The following is a 16,731-nucleotide window of genomic DNA, read 5'->3' on the forward strand; positions in this document are numbered from 1 at the left end:
TATTCTAATGCAAAAGAAGTGAACTTGGATCTGTACCTTACGCCATATATAAAAATTACCTCAAAATGAATCATAGACCTAAATGTGAAACCTAAAAGTATAAAGCTCCCAGAAGAAAACACAAGAAAATCCAAGCAACCTTGGGTTAGTCATAGATTTATCAGCTACAACACCAGAAGCACCATCCATAAAAGAACTAGTTGAGAAGTTGAATTTCATTAAAATTAAAAACTTCTGTTTTTTAAAAGACCCTGTTAAAAGAATAAAAAGACATGGCACAAATTGAGAGAAAGATTTGGAATGTGAATGGTTGATAAAGGATTCATCCAGAATATATAAATAACTCACAAAATTCAATAATAAGGGAAAAAACTACTGAATTAAAACAATGGGTAAAAGATTGGACAGCTACTTCACACACACAAAAAAGATGGCAAATAAGCATGTGCAAAGATGCTCAATATCATTAATAATTAGGGAAATTAATATAAAACTACAATAATGCCCCAGTACATATGTATTAGAAATTTGGCTATTGGCCAGCATTAAAAAGGCTTGTCCTGTCCAACAAAGATGTGGAGGAACTTACTATCATGCACTCACTGCTGATAGGAATGTAAAATTATACAACCACTTTGCAAAACAGTTTTAACTTTTTAAGAAAGTGCCATATACCTACTATATGATTCATCCATTTTACCTAGGTATTTACTCAAGAGAAATAAGTGTATACACACAAACTAATGTTCACAGCAGCTTTATTTTCTATAGCTTCAAACTGGAAACAACCAAAATGTTATTAGCTGGTGAACTGATAAATGTGGTATATGTGTATAATGGAATACTACTCAGCAATGAAAAAGGACTGCTGATTATGTGCAACAACATAAATAAATGTCAAAATAATTACACCAAGTTTAAGAATCCATACTTAAAAAGACAAACATATTATATAATTCCATTTATAAAAACTCTAGAGAAAGCAGAGTAATCTTTGAGTACAGAAAGTAGATTCCTGGTTGAGCAAATGCAGGAGTACAGGGGAGTAAGTGGGAGCAATGACAAAGGGGCACAGGAGACTTTGGGAGATGATGGTTTTGTTCCTTATCTTGATCGTGGTGATGATCCCTGGGCCTTCACATATGTGAAAACTCATCAACTTGTACAATTTAAATATGTGCAGTTGATTGCATGTGAGTTATACCTCAATAGCTTTGCAATAGTTTGAAAAATGCATGATTTTCCTTTAAAGTTCTGTTGCCTGGCCTTATTGTGATCTGAGCATATTCCCCAGCCCTAGTTCAGCTCTTTTTCCCTGTAATATATTTAGCATGATCTATTTAATACGCACAAAAGAAACTTGTAAGCAGTTAGTATTGCCATTATCCTAACAAATTATGTATTCCTGACAAAGTGGAAATGTTCCCATTTTAATTTCTCTTTAATGACTCATTACACAGGCCTTAAATGTCAGTCTATATTTTCAAACCTGCAGAAATCTGACTGAAGTTTACATATAAGAGCAATCAACTCTGATGGCAATAGGCTGAATATCAGTTTCTGAAAATAAACTTTATAGGAATCTTTTCTCCAGGTAATTTGACTTTTAAATTATTTTAACTATGACATTTTTATATAAGTGAATATAGATTGAAGAAGCAGCTATAAAACTGGAAATTTCCATGTTTCAATTATTTTTTACCATGCTTGTTAACAGGATATAGTTAGATATTATGCACACTTCATTGGTCTACTTCACAATAAATTACTACCTTCCTGACCACTAAATAGTCAACCATTACCATGAGTTAGAAATGTTAGGCATTTGGCTATATCCCAGAATACAATTTATGGTTTTTAAAAATTGCGTGCATGTAAAAGTTTTTTCAAGTGATCATTTGACAAGCTACACCATTCTATTTCATAAGCCATATTTGAGGGTATTGATTTATAACTGTAGTCTTGCTCTAGAGTCTGCTGTTTGGTGGACACGATATTTTTCTGCTGATTACTCAAGGATTCCTTCTGAATGCCATGCTAAGAGCATGAACTTTGGAGCTTGGGTTCCTACACAGTAAGCACTACCACTGTCTGTGATTTTGAACAAGTTATGTAACATCAGTGAGCCTCAATTTCCTCATCAGCAAAATGGGGCAAATGTAATTGGTATAACTCATAGGGCATCTGGTAGGATTGAGTGAGTTAATAAATGCAAAAGAAATAGAACTGTACCTCACATGCAGTGAGTACCAGTATAACAGCCTCCAGATTGTTATAATTGTTATTGTTATAATTGATTTTTAGAGATTGTAAAATGGATTCGGGTGAAAACCAAAAATATCATCTGTTTGGGAAGACCCTTGTGTTTATTCATATTTTATGCTTTCCTTTGTCCATTCTGTTTTTCCTCTATGGTTGTAATTATCAACCAGGGTCAGTGTTTATCCCTAGGGGAAATTCTGCAAAGTCTGCAGGTATTTTTTTGTAAAATATATCTTTATTGATTTCAGAGAGGAAGGGAGAGGGAAAGAGAGATAGAAACATCAATGATGAGAGAGAATCATTGATTGGCTGCCTCCTGCACGTCCCCTAGTGGGGATCAAGCCCGCAACCCGGGTATGTGCCCTTGACCGGAATCGAACCTGGGATCCTTCAGTCTGCAAGCTGACACTCCATCCACTGAGCCAAACCAGCTAGAGCCTGCAGATATTTTTTATTGTTAAAATTGGTGTTGCACCCTAGCCAGTTTGGCTTAGTGAATAGAGCATTGGCCCATGGACTGAAGGGTCTCGGGTTCAATTCTGGTCAAGGGTGAGTACCTCGGTTGTAGGCCCATTCCCTGGCCCTGGTCGAAGCTTGTGTGGGAGGCAACCAATTGATGTGTCTTTCTCACATCAAAGTTTCTTTCTGTGTGTCTCTTTCTCTCCCTTCAACTCTCTAAAAATCATTGGAAAAATATCCTTGGGTGAGGATTAACAAAACAGAACAAAACAAAATTTGGGGTGTTGCTACTATCATCTAGCAGGTAGAGGCCATGGATATTGCTAAATATCCTACAGTGTACATGACAATCCACACAACAAAGTATCATCTTGTCCAAGTGTCAGGAGGCCACGCGGAGAAGCCTTGCTCTCTGGAATGCTGACTTGATCTGGGAGCTTGAACAGCAGGTCCACATCTTAACGGAAAGATAGAAGGAACTGAAGTCCCCTAGGGTGGCACTGTAACAGCCCTACACTCTGCTTCCAGATACCTCATTGGAAGAAAAAGAAAACATCTAATCTGTTTAAGCTAATGAATTTCTCTCCTCTTTCACATTTTATAATTGATATTTATTTAGAAATAATCATTAAAATTAGGATAGCTAAAATATAAATAATCATAAGAGGTCTTAGTCATTGTAAAGAATAAGGCAAAGCTCACAGTGATATACTAGTATATCTGCACAAAGTGGCATTTGGAAGAAAGAGTACTTGGTGTGTAGAGGAGTATAAAATCTGACAGAACATGAGAATTGCTTGGCTACTGTCGTACATTTGCCAGTGTTGAAAGACTAGGGATATCTTTAAAGGCGTTGTACCATTCTGTGGTTTCTTTAATGAGGCACTTTTCTCTGTCTGCTGTAATGTATTTCATTCTGGTGCCAGAATTTGGTCACTTTGTCTTCCACTAGATCTGCAGCTTTCTTCGATCACATAGGGACCTAACTGCCTTAGTCTCCATTACCTGGGATTGCAGGTCCACTAAAGGGAAGTGCTGAGGTAAGCAGTGTGTACACTGAAAGAATAGCAATGTTGTTTGAGCTCTTGGGCTCCTTTTCTGGTTATGGGGACAACATCAAAGCTAAAATGCTGTCTCCACTCTTGGAACTCAATTAAAATGATGCTGTCATTTGAGATTATGTCACACTGTGATCTAAGGAACTAAAGCTGTTTGTTCTGATCTAACAGGATAGTGGTATAGCAATAATTGATGGGAATAAAAAATGAAAAAATCAACATAAAAAATTCCCTAACCAGGAAATTACCTTATGCTCTCAAGAAAGTGGTACATATACACATACATGCTGATTCTAGCTGTCACAGAGCAATGCAATATTCACCTAAATAATAGAGACCCTACAAGAAGGCATTTTTGGAATATAAGAGTCTTAGTGCACTTGTAAATTTGCACCTGTGACAGCCTGATTCTCAATGCAGAATTTTAGGGGTGAAAAGCACTCCCAAATAAATCTTCTAACCCATTCTTTTACTATTGAAGGAAATCATATATTAATAAAAGATATAGATTTTACCCTATAAAAAACCCTGAAGGGATTCATTATATTGAAGCTAACAGCAAACATACACTTGATCTGTCCACTAACATCTCAAATTTAGCTTGACTAAAATTAAACTCTTGATTCCCTTCCGAACCTGTAACTAATCCCCCATCTATTCAGCTCAATATATGGCACTCCCATTCTTCATGTTTCTTAGGAAACAATCTTTAAAGTTGTAATTGACATGTCTTTTTCTCTTTCTCTCACCCCAGATTCGACTCATCATTGAATCTAGCCCATTTCTCCTTCTAAATATATCCCAACTCCTCCCGTTTCTTACCTTAGTCCTCACTGCTCCCACCTTAGTCCAGGTGCACTTTTCACCTGGATTACTGCCTACATTTCTACCCAAGTGAAATGTAAATCTGTATTCACTTGAAAATCTATAGTTGAGAGTATTCGCAGTGGCTTCATTCATATTCACTAAGAACTGTAAATAATCCAAATGGCCTTACTTTGCAAAAAAATAAAAAAAATAACAGACTATTGATATGCATACTACATACATGAATCTCAAATGCATTGTGCTAAATGAAAGAATCAGACTCAAAAGGTTACATGCTATATGAGTCCATTCATATGACATTCCTGAAAAGAAAAACTACAAAGACAGAAACAAATCAAGGGCAAAGGTTGGAGGAGAGGTTAACTACAAAGTATGGGAAATTTTTCGGTATGATGGAACTATCTCGATATTATGGTGATTACCTGACTATAGTCAAAATTTCTCATCCGGCCGGTGTGGCTCAGTGGTTGAGCATCGACATATGAACCAGGAGGGCATGGTTCGATTCCTGTTCCAGGCACATGCCCAGTTTGCAGTCTCGATCCCCAGTAGGGGGTGTGCTGGAGGCAGCTGATCAATGATTCTTTCTCATCATTGATGTTTCTATCTCTCTTTCCCTTCCTCTCTGAAATCAATAAAAATATATTTTAAAAAATTAAAAATGAACTGCCTAATGACCCAGCTATTCTTCTTGTGGGAATATACCCCAAAAAACTCAAAACATTAATTCAAAAGAATATATGCATCCCTATGTTCATTACAGAGTTACTTACAATAGCCAAGATTTGGAAGCAGCCCAAGTGCCCATCAGTAAATGAGTGGATAAAAAGCTGTGATACATTTACACAATGAAATACTACTCAGCCATTTAAAAAAAAAAAAGGAAATCTTACCTTTTGTGACAGCAAGGATAGATCTGGAGAGCATTATGCTAAGAAATAAGCCAGTCAAAGAAAGACAAGTATCACTTGATCTCACTTATATGTGGATTCTAATGAACAAAATAAACAAACAAAATAGAAACAGATTCCTAGATACAGAGAACAGACTGACAGTTGTCAGAGGTGAGGAGAGGTTGGAGGGTTGGATGAAAAATGATGAAAGGATTAAGCAAAAAAAAGAAGAAGAAGAAGAAAACTCGTAGACACAGACAACACTATAGCGATTACCGTAGGAGAAAAGGGTAGGGGGAGGTAGATTAGGGTAAATGGGAGACAAATTGTGATGGAAGTAGACTTGACTTGGGGTAGTGAACACACAATACAATCTATATATATAGAAGCTTAACCTTTTGCACTCGGATGTGGAGTGTGACTCAACACGGTTAGCATTAGAATAAAGGAATCGAGAAAAAAGCAAGCGAGTGCAAAGGGTTAAGTGACTGAACAACCAGTCGACCGGTCACTATGAAGTGCACTGACCAATAGGGGGCAGACGCTCAACGCAGGAGCTGCCTCTGGTGGTCAATGCGCTCCCGCTGTGGAGCGCTGCTTAGCCAGAAGCCGGGGCTCACGGCTGGCGAGCGCAACTGGGACGGTGCAAGCCTCTCCCCCCTCCACAGCAGCACTACCAAGCTGTGGCAGGCTCAGCGGGGCCAGGATAAGCTGGAGAAGAGCCCAGCCCTGGCTCGGGTTCCTCCCCAGCCGCCTGCCGCTTTGCGCACTGCTACATACCTCGGGGGAGTGTCGGACTGCCGATTTTGGCCCGATCCCATCAGGCTGAAACCAGCTGTCCGACATCCCCCGAGGGATCTTGGATTGCGAGAGGGTGCAGGCCAGGCTGAGGGACCCCACGGTGCACGAATCCATGCACCAGGCCTCTAGTATACAGATGAAGTGTTATAGAATTGTACACCTGGCCCGGCTGCCTTGGCTTAGTTGTTGGTTGAGCGTTGACCTATGAACCAGGAGGTCCCAGTTCGATTCCTGGTCAGGGCATATGCCCAGGTTGCCAGCTCAATCCCCAGTGTGGAGCGTGCAGCAGGCAGCCAATTAATGATTCTCTCTCATCATTGATGTTTCCATCTCTCCCTCTCCCTTCCTCTCTGAAATAAATAAAAATAAATTTAAAAAAAAGAATTGTACACCTGAAACCTACATAAATTTATTAACTAATGTAACCCCAATAAATTCAATAAAATATGAAGGATGAATCTTATTGTGTGCAATTTAGGGGGAAAGTGAGTACATTGTTAGTAATAACAAAAGACTGTTTCAGTATAGGGAACAGAAACCACTCAAGGTATTTTAAGCAGGAGGAATTTAATACTAGGAATAAAAGTTTTGAAAGGGTGAAGAAACAGGTTTTATGTTGGAATACCATAGTGACTTCCAAACAATATACTAGTAAATCCAATGTCCTTGGGAGGTAATGCTCTAGACCAGTGGTTCTCAACCTTTCTAATGCCGCGACCCTTTAATACAGTTCCTTGTGTTGTGGTGACCCCCAACCATAAAATTATTTTCGTTGCTACTTCATAACTGTAATTTGCTACTGTTATGAATCGTAATGTAAATATCTGTGTTTTCCGATGGTCTTAGGCTCTACAGCAGCGGTTCTCAACCTGTGGGTCTAGAGTCTAGACCATCACTGGAGCATTGCATTTGTTGCTGCTGCACTTATCTGGACCCCCAGGAAACTGTAGAATAGACCTCATCAGTGAGAATTTAGGGTTAGGGAGCCAGATCAACAAACTATTGGTGCTTCTGCTGCTGTCACAACTACTTCTAACCCAGAAAATTGAAAAAGGTGCCCTGAGGTGTTATCGCCAGAGAGAATTGTCATGTTTTCGCCTTTGTCCTTGCCAGGAGAGACAAACGAGAGCTCCAAAATCACGTGAAATAAGCAGAACCTAATTGACACCCAGATCCCTGTCTGCAGGGGAGTCTAGTGATTTGTAGCTTCCCAGATTTTACAGGTACTAGTAAATGGAGGGTGGAGTGAGCCATTTCTCAACAGTCAGCACAGTATCTAAATCCCCATCAATAAGGGACTTTAATAAATTACGGTATGTATACAGTAGATGAAGGGTTGACCCAAATGGTAGGTATTCCATAAGACACAGGCTTGAGTGTTGGTTAGTAAATTCTGGTAATTTAAATGTTTAACTTAAATCTTGCCTATACCAAAGCCAGTATTTATATTGCAGTTTCTGTAATACTGCTTTCAAATTTGTGCTGTAAAACATTGCTATTCTTGAAAATAGTTAAATAACTTACCTTTTTCAAAATTAATTTGAAAGAGTACAGCACAGATTAGACTTTCTAATATCCAGAATGCCATATATAAATTTAGAAAACAAGAAATTTTCAATAAGCCAGTCTGAGAAAGACAAGTATCACATGATCTCACTTGTATGTGAGGTAATATAATAGATCTTTGACAGCTTTCTATGTGAGGGAAATCAGCTACAGGTCAATTACCAAGTTGATATAGAATCAATGGCAAATATGTAGTGGCGGGGGGGCATAACCTTCTCTCTTGGCTGTGAGGTCGAAATGTTGGCATGCAGATAGTGTATGGATCACTTTACCTGGAGGAATGGCTGATGACAACCTCTGAGATATAACCTGCTAGCAATAGTCTGTATTCATGCTCATACACACACAGGGATGTGTTTGAGTAGCCTGGCTGAAAACTAAAGCTTTAAGGACAAGTCTTCAGTTTGTGAACACAAGTCTTGTGTTAAATTCTGCCCACTTTCACCCCCACAAAATCAAGTTCAACTTACGAAGTATTTTTAAACAAAAAATAAGCTATTTTAAAGTATGCAAGCAATGAGATTAGAGTGAATTGTCTCAGAAGCTAAATGGCCAGACTTCCTCCAACAGATTTTAATTATTTTGATAGTTTTCCCCAAATGAAGACTTGCAGTAGCCATTTTAAGTAAACTAGAGCAGCTCTTTTATCTTCATTGTAAGCTTCAGACCCTAAATAAAGCATGAAGCTGGGCAGTGCAGTGTTTAATTTTCAAATTGGATTTTTCATTATGTCTTATGATAACTTTTTATTTTTATCAAGTTGCATCTCAGCCTTCTGCTTAGACTCAAGAAGATTTATGGCAAATGATCAGGTTGCTTATTTGGACAAACAAATGCAATAAGTCAGTTTACTATTTCAATATAATGTTATTAATAGAACACATTATTCTGTTCAATATTATGTTATCTTTAAAATTAAGTGGAACATTAGTGGCAATGAAACTAGTTTCAATCAATACATTCCTGTAATGAAACCTATTGTATAAGAAACTTTTCTTTTTAAGAAGGAAAAATGTCCTTAGCACAATTAACAAGTTCTGACTCTAGACATGGCATTTCACAACTTCTAAAGGCTACTTGTGCCCTAGCCGGTTTGGCCTGCTGACTATAGTGTCCTGGGTTCGATTCAGGTCAATGGCATGTACCTTGGTTGCAGGCTCGATCTCTGGCTGGTCGGGCACGTGCAGGAGGCAACCAATCGATGTGTCTCTCTCACATTGATGTTTCTTTCTGTCTCTCCCCCTCCCTTCCACTCTAAAAATCAATGGAAAAATATCCTCAGGTGAGGATTAACAACAACAACAACAAAAGACTATTTGGTAAGTTTTCTTTGCTTCTGTTTCAGTATTAAGGTAGTTCCTTGAAAGCTCCTCACAGGAGTTAGAACATGATTGAAGAATTTAGTCACCACTTGTCCTGGCAGGGCCCCAAATGTGCTTCCGTGAAATCGAGGTCAGAGAGAATTTTAAGAAAGGGAGAGCTGGTGACACTCAGGAGCAGAAGAAATTTATCAAGAGTGTTAAGAAATTTATGGATGAAAATGAGTAATGAATGAAAAATGAGTAATATTCAGATTACGTAGATTTTAATTTTTGAAACTCATGTAATAATCAACTTCCTGGTATTGGAGTCCTGATTTAGACCCTCAGTCAACCACTATATTTCCAATTGAAATTTCTTAGAATGACGGTCTTAACATTAAAGGTGGCTGAAGCCTCAAGATGACATTACAAGCTTAGAGGCCTACACTGAACAGCCTGGAAGGCTGTTTCAGTTGCAATTTGTTTGTTTGTTTGTTTGTTTGTTTGTTTATGTTGCTAATCCTCACCCGAGAATATTTTTCCATTGATTTTTAGAGAGTGGAAGGGAGAGGGAGAGACAGAGAGAGACAAACATCTGTGTGAGAGAGACACATTGATTAGTTGCCTCCCGCAAGCGCCCTAACCTGGAGTGGGGATGGAGCCTGCAACTGAGTATGTGCCCTTGACTGGAATCAAACCCAGTACCCTTCAGTCCGTTGGGCCAACTCTCTATCCACTGAGCCAAACTGGCTACAGCTCTGTTGCAATTTAAATAGCAAAGTGCCTTTTAAAAGGCTGCTATTGCCCTAACTGGTGTGGCTCAGTGGATAGAGCATCGGCCTACGGACTGAGGGGTCCCGGGCATGTACCTTGGTTGCGCGCACATCTCCAGTAGGGGGTGTACAGGAGGCAGCTGATCGATGTTTCTCTCTCATCGATGTTTCTAACTCTCTATCCCTTTCCCTTTCTCTCTGTAAAAACTCAATAAAAGATTTTTTTAAAAAAAAGCTGCTATTCAATAATTCAGTGTGGAAATAAATACTTTTGGATGTTAACTTGCATACATTGTCCAATGGGAAACTCTTTAAAAGTACATTAGGGGTACTTTTGCTTGATACACGGTCACATGGCAGTTTAAGAAATCTGGAGACTAGTCAGAGTCCCAAGTTCGCTCCATCGCTTCTGCCATTTTATATGTTTAACTGAATGTAACAAATAGAGATGTTATTGTACCATGGCTTTGTTCTCATTAAATTTTGTTATGAGATTTATGTTAAAATGAAAAAATATTTATGAAAATCTAAGCCATCATACATATTCTGTTGGTTTAGGATAAAGTTTCCTAGCCCATCAGGCAAATAATTTTAATATATTGCTGAACAACTCTAATAGCAAACAAGTGAGCTCTGCATTCACAAGAGTGACACTGTTAGCATTCTCTAAAGTCACACACTCTTCCTCCAGAAACTTAAGTGCAAATGATTGTCATATTTTTCATACCCATGGTAGACTTCCTAAAATTGGAATCTGTATTGGAGTAAAGCATAAGATAGCAGTAAACCTAAGTATAGTTTTTATCTTTCTTAGTTCCACCTCAAAGTTTTTATATGTTACATTTCTAAAGGAAGATTCATTTTTGTATTATGTCTATGAACACCTGTGAACTATTGAGTGTAGTTGGTCTACAGCTAATAATGATTGTGTATGGAGACTTTGGCAGTGGGTGGCAAGGAGCAATGACCATTTGGTTATCTTTGCAATGTCTTTATTTTTCTTCTTTTCCCCAACATTTTAATATAATCTATGTTTATGAGGGTTGTTTTTCTGTAGTTCTTTTTTCTAGTAAAAGTTTTGTCTGGTTTTGATATAAGGTAATACTGGTATTTCTGGCTTCATTAAATGAATTGGAAATTCTTTCTTTTTCTGATTATTATTATTATTATTATTATATGATTGATAGAATTTTACCACTGAAGCCATCATGGATGTTCTTTGCGGTAATGTTATTATTACTACTTTGATTTTTTTCATTTACGTGGAGGTATTAAGATTTACGTTTTTTGTCTTCAGTCAGTTTTGATAATTTCTGAAATTTGTCCATTTCACTTAAGTTGTCATATATAGTAACAGAAAGTTGTTCATATTATTACTTTATTAAGTTAATAGTGTCTGTGGCATCTGTATTTGTGTGCTCCTTTATTTCCTTATATGAATTAGATTTAACTCTTAATAAAAATAAACATTGACTTCACACAATGAAAGATGCTCTTATCAGATACATCTTATGTGCCTTCTTTATGATACATTGCTTTGTGAAAAGTCTGTTAATACCCTGAAAGGACAGAGAAATGAAATGCATTTAGTGATAGATTAATAATTCTCTGCATCTCAAAAGTTTATGTGAGCTTTTGTCATAAATACATTTAGATTTGAAATAAAAGCAATTTCAGATAAACTGAGAGGTAGAAAATTTAATCAACCCTTTTGAACAAAAGAACTGAATGAGGTACATCTGGTACTGTGCAGGATTAAAAGATACGGTGAAAGTAATGGATATAAAATATGAATAAAGGGGAGAGGGGAAAGAGTGAAAAGATCTCCAAATGTATTTTTCTTGTGTTAGTTACATATAGACCACACAGTCAGAGACCTTTAAGAAAAGGATAATTTATGGACAGAAGGTACTTATTTTAATGGGAAAGAATTATTTGTTCCACAAAAGGAGGAAGAGTGATAGATGTCTAGGTATAGGCCAGTCATACCTAAGGGAGGCCAGAGCAGGAATGGAAATTGTGTGCAGCCTATTGTATGAAGTAAGGAAACAAAAACATCCGAACTGGACATTGACATCCCACAGCCCGATGGAGTCTACCCATGAAGTCAGGAGGCACGTGCCAGTGCAGCGGTTCTCAAAATGTGCCCCAGAGCAGGAGCATCAGCGTCACTGGGCACTGCTTAAACAAATGCACATCCTCAGGCCCAGCCCACACCTGCTGAGTTAGAAACGCGAGCATTTTAATAAGACCTCCAGGTGATTCTCATGAACACTGAAGTGAGAACCTTGTGCTGGTGTGATGGAAATAGTGTCATCTGTTGATCAGACTGCTGGTGAGTCCTATCACCTGCAGTTTTATAAGTAAATTTCCCCAAATTATCTTCTCAGTACAGATCTGTTAGAAATAGTTTCTATCTAAAGAAATGATCGATGCGCTTAAGCACACAGTGCTAGGAAACCAGGAGCATCTATGAGGTAGAAAATGAGCCGAATTCATCTTACCCAGGTCTCTCCCTTTGTCATCACTTTTACCCATTCTTATATTATGTGCTTCTTGTGATTTTGTGTTGATAAAAGGATTTAAACTAATATCGGTTTAGAGCGAGATCATCAAATAAGCTATTTTAGCACAAAAATGAGGCCTTTAAGCATAAAATCCTTTTTAAAGAAACCAGTTTGAAATGTACTAAAGTGATTTTTTTAATATAGCTTTTCCTGGCTTAAGAGTTGCTCTTTATTCTCTCTCCCCTCCTCCTCACTGCTTCCCTCTCAACTTCTCCATGACACTTAGCTTTTTCCCTGCCTTTTCCTCACAGTGTGCCTGAGAAGAGAGAATCTGTGTTTAGAGTCAGGTTTGGGTTTACAAATATCAGGAAGGTCTTATTTTAATGGCTGCTTCTCTTTGCCCAGTAATGCCAAAAAAAAAAAGTGTCACCTATTTTGTAAGTATTTGATTTCCGGTGTGCTTGGTGCTGCCTAGAAACTTTGTTCAGAGTAGTTTCTGGAGAGTGTTGAAAGATAATATTGTTTGTAACAATTAAGGACAGTTCCTTCCTGCGCCCTGAAGTAGGCTGAGTTAGCAGTCTTTCATAGCCAAGTCAGTCAGCATTCACAATTGTTTATTTATAGTTTGAAGAAGTATGTCAAATCTCTTATGTATTAGCAGCCGTACTGTACACCGGACACCCATTACACCAGCCTGAAAAGTATTAACTGGGCGGAATTCTAATACTGATTATGGAAGTAATTTATATGTGAGGCAGAACTTCTAGGTCTAAGCTTCTCAGGAGGAGGCAGCTTGCCCTATCCTTTCTGTAAGACAAAGTTTTTTTCCGCAGATTAATCAAAAGCACACTGATTGTGGTGCCATTTAAATCACTAGATGATTAGGACTTAGCTAATAAACCTGATTGACCTGATGCTGTCTCTGACTATTGAAGTTGTGTCCATCTTTGTAGGTGACACTGATTTGTGGAAGCCCTTTCCATACAATTCGTTTGGACACATCAACTGTGCTGAACAGATGTTGGCATTTTGGCATGCAGATATCCCATACAATTAGAGCTGATTAGTTCTTGTTGAGACATGCAGAAACCTGAAGACTGTGCTCACAGGCACCTGCTCTTTCTGTTTGGAGTCATTGCCTGGGCTGGCCTCCTGCTTTAAGTGCCTGAGTCCGCTCTCTTCCTTCCCGCATGAAAAGTGCCATTTCTGTTGTTTCCACACAAAACCCATCTCTCCCCTCCACTGCAGTGTTTTAGGACAGTCTTCTGTGAGCAGGGCTTCTCTTAATTTCTAGACTTAGTCTAGATTAAAGAACAAAAAGGCTGTTGCAAGTAATAAAACAGCTTAAATAATCTTCTGCCTCATGACTACAGCCAAAATATGCCCCCAAATTATACAGTACACAATACCTCAGTGATTTCTAGACACTAAAGAAATCGTGTATTATAAATATTGTTGCAGTAATTTTTCTCTTGAATTTTCATCATCACTCACTTAATAGCAGTGAAGCAAGCAACATCTGGCCACTATTTGAAAAGCTTGTCATTTCTGTTGTCATTATAGTTAACTTTATCTCTTTACACCTGTTTTCTGCAAACTGTATTATTCACTATTTTTATATTGTCATAACTATATAGGACTCTCTGCAATAAATCTCTCCTTATATCAAATTAATTTTCAGCCAATAGGTTCTAAAGGCCCAGTGAAACAAGATAAAGTTGAAGTGTGGATCTCCCATATGAATGACACTTGCCTATCAGAACAAAAGGGGTTTTATAAAGATGGCGGAAATCCTGAGGCAAATACAAGAGGTGGAAAGGATTCATTTAGCCTCTATCATCCACCCCAATTATTCATTAAACAGCTGTACTTTTATTGTCTTACTAGAGGCCCGATGCACGAAGATTCGTGCAACAGTGGGCCTTCCTTCCCCTGGCTGCTGGCACCAACTTCACTCTGGAGAGAGCCGCCTTTTTGCTCTCGCCCGAAGCCACCTTTCCGCTTTCCCACGCAGCCCAGAGGCCGCAAGCATCCCACCCCGCCCCCAGCCACTCAGTGCCTGTGTATGCAAATTAACCTGCCATCTTTGTTGGGTTAATTTGCATACTCCTGGTTGGCTGGTGGGCATCGCAAAGGTATGGTCAATTTGCATCTTACTCTTTAATAGTGTAGATACCACTTACAGATGACCTCATAACCTATTTGTTTACTTGTTTGTTTGTCTCTTTCCACTAGAATATGAGTTTTCATTAAAGCAGGCTCTTTATATTCACTGATGATTCCATAGTACCTAGAACAGTGCTTTATACATGATATGCATTCAATAAGTGTTAGTGAATGAATGTTGTCTTTTTTGTTATAAAATTCACCCATTTTAAGTGTACAACTCAGTGATTTTGGTAGATCTACAGAGTTCTGCAATCAATACTAAGTCAGTTTTGTAACATTTTTGATCAGTGTTGATCCATTAAAGACTGTGCCTGCTGAAGGATTCCTCATGTCCAATTACATTCATTTCTATTACTACCCTCAGCTGTAGGCAACCACTAATATGCTTTCTGTCTCTATGGACTTGCCTTTTCTGGGCCTTTCCCATGTATGGGGTCATACAGTAAATAGCCATTTGGTTTTTACCAACTTACTCCCTCAGGACTGGAAGAAAAATCTTTCACTTTCTTTTTTAATGAATAGTTTCACTAGGTAATAGAATTATTTTTTATTGAAAAGTTATTTGTAAGTCTTATTATTGTCTCCTTGAAGGTAATAATGTTAGCATTTGAGAAATTTTTATTTGTCCTTGGTTTTCGGCAATTTTACTATGATTTGCTCTAGGTGTAGCTCTATTTATATTTATCCTTCTTTGTAGCCACACAGCCTATTAAATTTGTGGCTTGATACAGTTTTGAAAAATTCTCTACATTATCTCTTTATTATTTCTTCCTCGTCTTTCTTTTTCCCTTCCCTGATACTGTAATTACATGTATTTTAGGCTTTTGTCATCATGTCCCTATATTTTTTATATTTTTCCATTCTTTTACATCCATCTTTTCATGTTAGTCTTGATAGTCTCTGCTGATGTTTATTTCAGTTCACCAATTGCCTCCTCAGATACATGTTATCTGCTAAGTTTTTTATTTTATTTATTGTATCCTCATTCTTAACATTTCCATTTGATTTTTTCTAGTTTTTTTCTCTACAGTATTCTTTATAATACCATTTAGTATCTTACTCACATAAATAATAATTACTAGTACTTTAAAGTCCATGTTTGAAAGAATGCCAATATCTAAATCTCGTGGCTCTATTTCTATTACCTCTTTTCCCTCTTAACTCTATTTTTACTTTTTTGTTTGCTTACGTATTTTTCATTGAATGTTAGACATTGTCTATGAAAAAAAAAAAAGCTGGATATAATATGGATCTCTGTTTGATGTTATCTTTCTCCAGAGAGAATTTGCTTTTTCCCTGTGCAGGCTGTTAGCATTGATTCATATGCCCTTAACCCAGTCCAGGACTGAGTGGAGTTGAAGTTCAGCTTTAATATGTACATGGGCTTTTCTGTTTCATTTTTTACTGCTTACTTTTCAGGGGTCTTAATTGAAAGCCTGAGGTTTTTGACAGGACCTCTCTTTCTTGGCAGGCTCTGAAATTCGAATTTTGTTTCCAACGCTATGAGATAACTTAAAGTTCTTCTCAGCCAGCACTTCCTAATTTAGAATGTCTTAAACAGAAACATGACAACTAATGTCAAGCTGTCTTTTCCTGTCTTCCTTCTATCTGGAATCTTGGCCCCTTCATGTTCTCGCTACCTTAGTAACACTTCAGTGCTTTCAAACAGATTTTTAAAAATATTTTGTCCTCATAATTATTCATAAAGGGAGGTTGACAGAAACACTAATCCACAATGGATTCTGACCAACCTTTTTGAGAATGGAGGCACTGGCCCTTGAAGAAATTATGGAGTACTTAATCAACGAATTCTAGAAAGGTTGTTGGTGCCTGCCTCCTTCTGTAGTTCCTTTTATGCCTTGGCCAGGCATCTACCCTCTACCTAGTTCCCTTGCTTCCCAAAGGTCATTCAACATAATGTATAGATATGAACACTTGAATTTTAATTGCCATTTTAGTTTGTTAGTGTTTTGGCCTGTGGTACTCCTTTCTTCTTTGTCTTTTATAATTACCCCATATAAATTTCATGTCTGATTCCTTTAGATACTGAGTACAGATTCTCTTGTTTTTGATTACCGTACTTTATTTTCTTCCAACTGCCCACCCTTTGGCTC

The 16,731-nt window shown here is 37.8% G+C and overlaps 1 protein-coding gene across 7 annotated transcripts in view; it reads left to right on the forward strand.

The window, feature by feature from the left end:
• Nucleotides 1–16,731, forward strand: part of KIAA1328 — a gene marked incomplete at its 5' end in the record, with an annotated part of 160,341 nt that overhangs the window by 67,241 nt on the left and 76,369 nt on the right. Inside the window, one exon of one of the 7 annotated variants that reach the window (XM_079784467.1) lies at nucleotides 8,974–9,186. The exons of the other annotated variants lie outside the window; for them this stretch is intronic. Of the gene's footprint in view, nucleotides 1–8,973; nucleotides 9,187–16,731 lie in introns of those variants that run through there. 7 annotated transcript variants of the gene reach the window in all.

Source organism: Cnephaeus nilssonii (genome assembly GCF_951640355.1).
Source record: "Cnephaeus nilssonii genome assembly, chromosome: 11".
NCBI lineage: Eukaryota > Metazoa > Chordata > Mammalia > Chiroptera > Vespertilionidae > Cnephaeus > Cnephaeus nilssonii.